At 35.8% G+C, this 6,000-nt stretch overlaps 1 pseudogene; it reads right to left on the bottom strand.

Moving 5' to 3' along the window:
- Positions 1-795: 795 nt before the first annotated feature.
- LOC132044891 (subtilisin-like protease 4) lies at positions 796-3,013 on the bottom strand (annotated as a pseudogene).
- Between the last annotated feature and the right edge of the window lie 2,987 nt (positions 3,014-6,000).

Below are 6,000 nucleotides of genomic sequence, written 5' to 3'. Positions count from 1 at the left end.
AAATATATTGAATCAATTCTTTTTACTGAATAGAATGGAACTCAACTTCTAATATAGAATTCAAATTGATCAAACAGGAAAGAATACTCTGAATCATAAAACTATAATGAAATTTACGACCAACCAATATTTATCAAATTTGAAAAAACTAAGAAGAAATGGTTCAAGCCTCTTATTTTGTTTTCTCGAACCGAGATATCCTAATGCATATATAACTGGTTTTAGTAGCGACTTTGGGATTGCTCCAAGTACTTCCATAGCTAAAAGTTATCTGTGACGACCCCTACAAGTCACCACTAAAATGGCAGTAAAAAAGGCAGCCCGGTGCATTAAGCTCCTGCTATGCACTAAGATATTGTGCTGATAAATTCGCTAAAAAATTAAGCAGATACGCTGCTGAAAAAGGGTCCCAAAGAACAACTTTTAGGTGAGTTGCCACTGAATAATGGCGTTTAGCGGCTTGCAGTCGCCACAATACGATTATACGCTTAGTGGACAGATCATAACTCCATTCTTGTGTATTAATAGAAGCAAACACCTAAACAACTTAAAACCCATGGTATGAAAATCTTTCTCCAACCAGAATGAAATTCCCATCAGTATTATGGTTAAGAGGAAGTAGATTTTAAATTAGTCTTGACTCAGAGAACTGAAAATGGACAAGTATAGAAAATCTATGCATGTACTGGACTAACAAGAGGAAAAGGGTAATGGAGGGGAGCCTCATCCATACATGTTTATTTTACAAGCAAAATTCATTAGAAATACTAGAAATCTAATAATATTGCGGTTTTACTACACTAGCACAACTGCAATCGGACTTCTTACGGAGTGCCTATTACTAGTCCATTTCAAGAATCCTTGAACTATATCACTATTTGAGTTGCTGGTTGTTTTGGAAAAGATCACCAGGTATGTCAACTTAAGTTCAATCGGGAGAAGTTTAGAGTAGAGGGTTTAACAGTCACGGACACGCCTTGTGGTGAAACTATCTCCACACCGTAAGATGATTTAGGCCACACCGACGTTAGTCACCGTTCTTGTATATGACCGAGAATTTGCTCCGAGTGTGATGGAAAATGAAGGATAATTTAGTTGCGCTTCGTAAATACTTTGCACTTCCGAGCAATTCACCTTATGTTGTAGAAGGTTTCCTTTTAATCGGTTTGTGTAATTCAAACCACATAAATAAGGTAAGTAGTCCTCGAAAGGAGTATCATAAATTAGTCCCGGATCACTTGCTCTTGATGGATTGACATGTCCTGCTCCAATTGCAAAGATATTAGCAGAAGAAGCCTTTCATCTAGTATGGGATTGTTGGCGAGGTTTACCGTATCGCGGTTGTCATGATTGCGATTTAATAGTTGCAGGAGACCAAGTGGGGTGAATGCTTTTTAGCAAGCTGCTACTCCGCTAAGGTGAGGACAAGACATGGAGGTGCCAGAAATAATATTGAAGGTTGATTTTGTGTCGTTGTTGTTCTCACAGAAGTTGACCAAGCAGCAAGAATGTTAACACCGGGACCAATAATGTCGAGGTTCAAGATTCCCGGACTAGCCATGCTTGGTCCTCTAAAGAAAATGAAGCAACCACTGGTGCATTTCTATCTCCGATTATCGTTCCTTGAATGTAATTACGATACTGGTTTCTTTGTTGAATTCATGTAGGCAAGAATTTTCAAATTCATTTGCATAAGTAACATCCAGGCGGGAAGGACGTGAGCATCGGCCGATGTAGTGAAACCATCATCCGGATCATTGTAGATAATCATGCCAACACCTCCAGCATCCTTTACTGCTTGTCCCTTTTCAATCCTGGTATAACCACCACCTACCATGCACAAAACTATTTTGCCTCTAATAGAAGGGTCGGACAGTGTACCCGTACCGCAATAAGGGCTGTCCAAGTCAGTTGCATTCTGTGCAGGATCAAACAAAGGCAAAAAAGTTGAATTCTGAGCCTTTGATGAAAAGCTGACTCTCCTCAAATTCTTTTTTTTGTTTCCAAGCTTAACAGTAGCCTTAATTTCCCTGTCAAGAGTGCTTGCACCTACTGTGAGAATCCATGGGGCTTCATTTGAAGTAGAGTTACTGGATGGACCACTATTACCAGCAGCGCAACTTACAAGAATGCCTCTTTCTGTTGCACTATATGCACCGAGTGCAACGGGATCATTATGGAAGGGACTATTAAATCCACCAAGGGAAAGGGATAGGATATCAACACCATCATCAATAGCTGCATCCATGGCAGCTAAAACGTCACTGGTAGCGCAACCAATAGAGTCACAGGCCTTATAAATAGCCAAGTGAGCAAGAGGGGCAACCCCAACAGCAGTGCCATTAGCATTCCCATACACATTGGCACCCTTTACAAAACCTCCGGCAGCTGTGCTGGCTGTGTGAGTGCCATGTCCATCATCATCTATTGGCGAACGATTGTCTTTTATATAGGATCTCGCGCCAATGAGCTTGTTGTTACACTTTGTAGTGAAATTCGATTCACACTTTCCCTTCCATTTAGCAGGTGGAGGAGGCATTCCTTCGTCGCTAAATGAAGGATGGTCGGGAAAAATTCCACTGTCCAAGACTCCAATGATCACACCTTTACCATAATTGGAATCCGTCCACAAGCCAATGTTCTGTTGCAATCCAAGAAAACTCGGAGTATGTGTGGTGTGTAAAGACAATATCCTCTGTGGCTGCGCAGATACAAAGCTCGGTTTCTTCTCCATTTCTTTCACTTGCTCTGCTGATAACCTTGCAGCAAAGCCTTTCATCACGTTGTGGTACGAATGAATCAGTCGTGGTTCTTCGTTCGAACTAGAGCTTGCTATGGTCTTTGGCAAGAAAGAATGGTACCAACTCTTTAAATCAATTGATGACGATTGAGTGGAAATTTGGCTTTCTGGGAACTCAACTTGAACTATATAAGTCTTTAAATGGCTCTGAATAGTCGGCCATGAGAAACAGCTAATAATGCAAAAAAGAAAAAAGATTTTCAAGAATTTCATGACTGCAAATGGGCTAAGTAAACTCTAGTTTGATACTTGACATACTTTGAACTACTAGTATATATAGTGTTCTTTGCCCCTATAATTTTGACTGATTTTCAACGCGGTAAACTCGCCATAGAAACTTTTTAAATTGTTTAATCAAATAGCTCACCTCATGTTTGATTAATGTATTATTGTGTGGAAAGAATGAATCATGAAAAGGAAAAGGACAGTGATGTGAACTCAGTGACTAGAAATATGAATAGTTTATTTGAGCTCTTTCCTACAATTGATTATTCTTATGCTGGACATATGCCAGATCTTGATTTTCTTAATTGTCTTCTTGGGGAAGACCAAAATTTTACTTGCAAGACTGCAACTTTGACTATATTTGAATTGGCATTTGATGAATGATGACAATTTTCAACTTATATATATTCTTGGTTGAGTTTAAGTTAAATATACGGTCAGTTTTTTTACACTATCAGGTCATCTTTATTTGTTGTAGCAGGTAACCTGTAGTATTATATTTTAAGATACATTTTACTTATATATCTCTTTTGAATGACCTGATAATATAAAAACAATTAATTACAATGACAGTGCATTTTACTTATATTCTATTTCTAATTGAGGTTACATTCTGCGTGCACTGATGATGTAAAATATATTTACAGAATCAGATCAGTTAAAAGTAATTACCGGTAAAGCTCTATAATAAGCATTGATATGTAACCCCCTACTTTCTTTTAACTAATATGTGGAATTCACTTGAAGATAGAATCATGGGATTGATTTCTTGCAGATAAATCTGCTAACCTGTAGTATTATGTTGCAGCCAGCCATATTTGACCTTATAGAAATATATGGAGTGGCATAGACAGTGAAAATTTATATAACCGATCACACCTGCTTGGAATTGAGACATAATTAAAGTTTTGGATGAGTTAGATTAGAGGAGAATATTTTCGGAAGCTTCTTCAATGTTTAATAAAAGCGATAATTTCAGAGATATCCCTGAGGTTTTAGCCAATAAAACCTACCTCCCTTCTTTCGTATTTAGTGTAACAAAACTATGTTATAATTTAAAATAGACAAGTTTGCCCCTCATATTTTAATGCTATTTTTTCTTCAACTTTGTGTACCATAATTCGTTTAGTTATTTTAATTTTCTTCGTTGGGTTCGTATATTTAAGTCATATATGTCACTCAATTTGTTTAAATCATATTCATACATAAACAAATGATGAAGAAAGTTATTAAAAATTTATTTTTAACTCACTTTAAGCTTGCCTATTTTTTCTTTCTTTGATTAACAATGAAGGGTTAAACCCTTTTAAACCTTAGCTCACAGAGCATTAAAGAAAAAAATAATTACCATTGATGGCGTTGGTGTTCAATCTGCTTGCCTTCTTCAATGCCGAACTCAAATAGCTGGAGCTTAAGCTCCACACACCCCCCACCCCCCCACAGCACCCTTTCTTTTTCTTTTTTTTTTAGAAAAAATACATAAATAAACCCTCAAACTTGGCATACAGACGCGTATGCCTCCAATTTCAAGCGCATGTGCGACACCTCAACTTGTCTTCACTTTGTCAGTTGAAGACTCCAACTTACAAATTGATCATCTAGACACCTCCAAATTTATGCGCCACGTTAGCGCCATGTCATCATTTGTGTTTATGTGTTCAACTTTATACAAGTTAAGGTGTTTACTTGTGCAAACCCAAAGTTGAAGAAAGATATTTGTCAGTTGAGGCCAAGTTTGAGGGTCTGTTTATGTATTATGCCTATATTTTATATTGTTTATTTTTATTCATTTTGTAAGATTCAAAATTTATTTGAAGAAATTGAATGAAGATAATAGAAAGTCAGGAAATAGTTTTGCTATTTTAAAAATAATGTAAAGTATAATGGGTAACTAATTTGCTTAATTGCTTTTCAGATTAAATTATAGCTTTATGGTTTTGTTATGGATTAATAAAATAGAAGAAAAAATAGAATTAAAATATGAAGGGCAAACTTGTCTATTTTAAATTATAACATAGTTTTGTTACATTAAATGCGAAAGAAGGGAGGTCTACGTAATATTTAGAACCACAAAGGAGATCAGTGTTATAGGCCGAAACCTCAGGGGAGGTCTCTGAAATTATCCCTTGATAAAAAATTGCATACTTAAGGACATAAGAATATAAACCGTCAGTGTAAGTAAATTTTACGCCATCGAGTCATTTTTATCTATTATAGAGGGTAATGCATCTTATTTTCAAAATTTCAAATCTCACATTTTTAGGAGGCTTACCTATAGATATACCTTGTATGACCTGGTGAAGCAAATTTACTGTGACGATGTATTATTACTGAATAAAATATTCCATGGGATGACCCAGTGATATTAATAAAACAACAGATGACTCTACTTTTTCATTTTATGAAAGTGCCTTATCTTTAATATCTTATTTTTTTCTCATAAAGTTATACTAGATAAAGTTATTTCATTGAATATTATAATTATTTTTTTTCATTGAATATTATTAACGATCCAAAGTTGAAAACTTTAATTTTTGTGTATATAACACGTACCATGTGGATGTTACTTTGTTCACTTATTTAAACGTTGGAGTTGGTCTCTGTCATCATTGGCATGCCCTATTTACTATAACTAATGAAGTTCTTTTGAGTTCCCGATTCAGCAACATGTTAAAGTCTCCATATGAATTGAGATAATTAAATACATCTTCCAAGTTCCAAGAACCTCACTATTTCTATGTTTCTTACTACTTTTATGTTTCTCGACACTATTGTCGACCGACAAACATACTTTTATGGGAATAGGGTCAAATATACGTCATTACTTTAGTTTATTAATGACTTTTTACTTCGCCTATAATGTAAAAGTAGTCAAATATACCCCTCTCATTTATAAAGTTTACACCCATACCCCTCAATTGGATGGAATCCCCCAATTCAACCTCAAATTCCCAATTTCACTTAAAATTACCCTA

Source organism: Lycium ferocissimum, unplaced genomic scaffold, assembly GCF_029784015.1.
Source record: "Lycium ferocissimum isolate CSIRO_LF1 unplaced genomic scaffold, AGI_CSIRO_Lferr_CH_V1 ctg5396, whole genome shotgun sequence".
Lineage (NCBI taxonomy): Eukaryota > Viridiplantae > Streptophyta > Magnoliopsida > Solanales > Solanaceae > Lycium > Lycium ferocissimum.
This window is presented reverse-complemented; position numbering and strand designations above follow the sequence as displayed.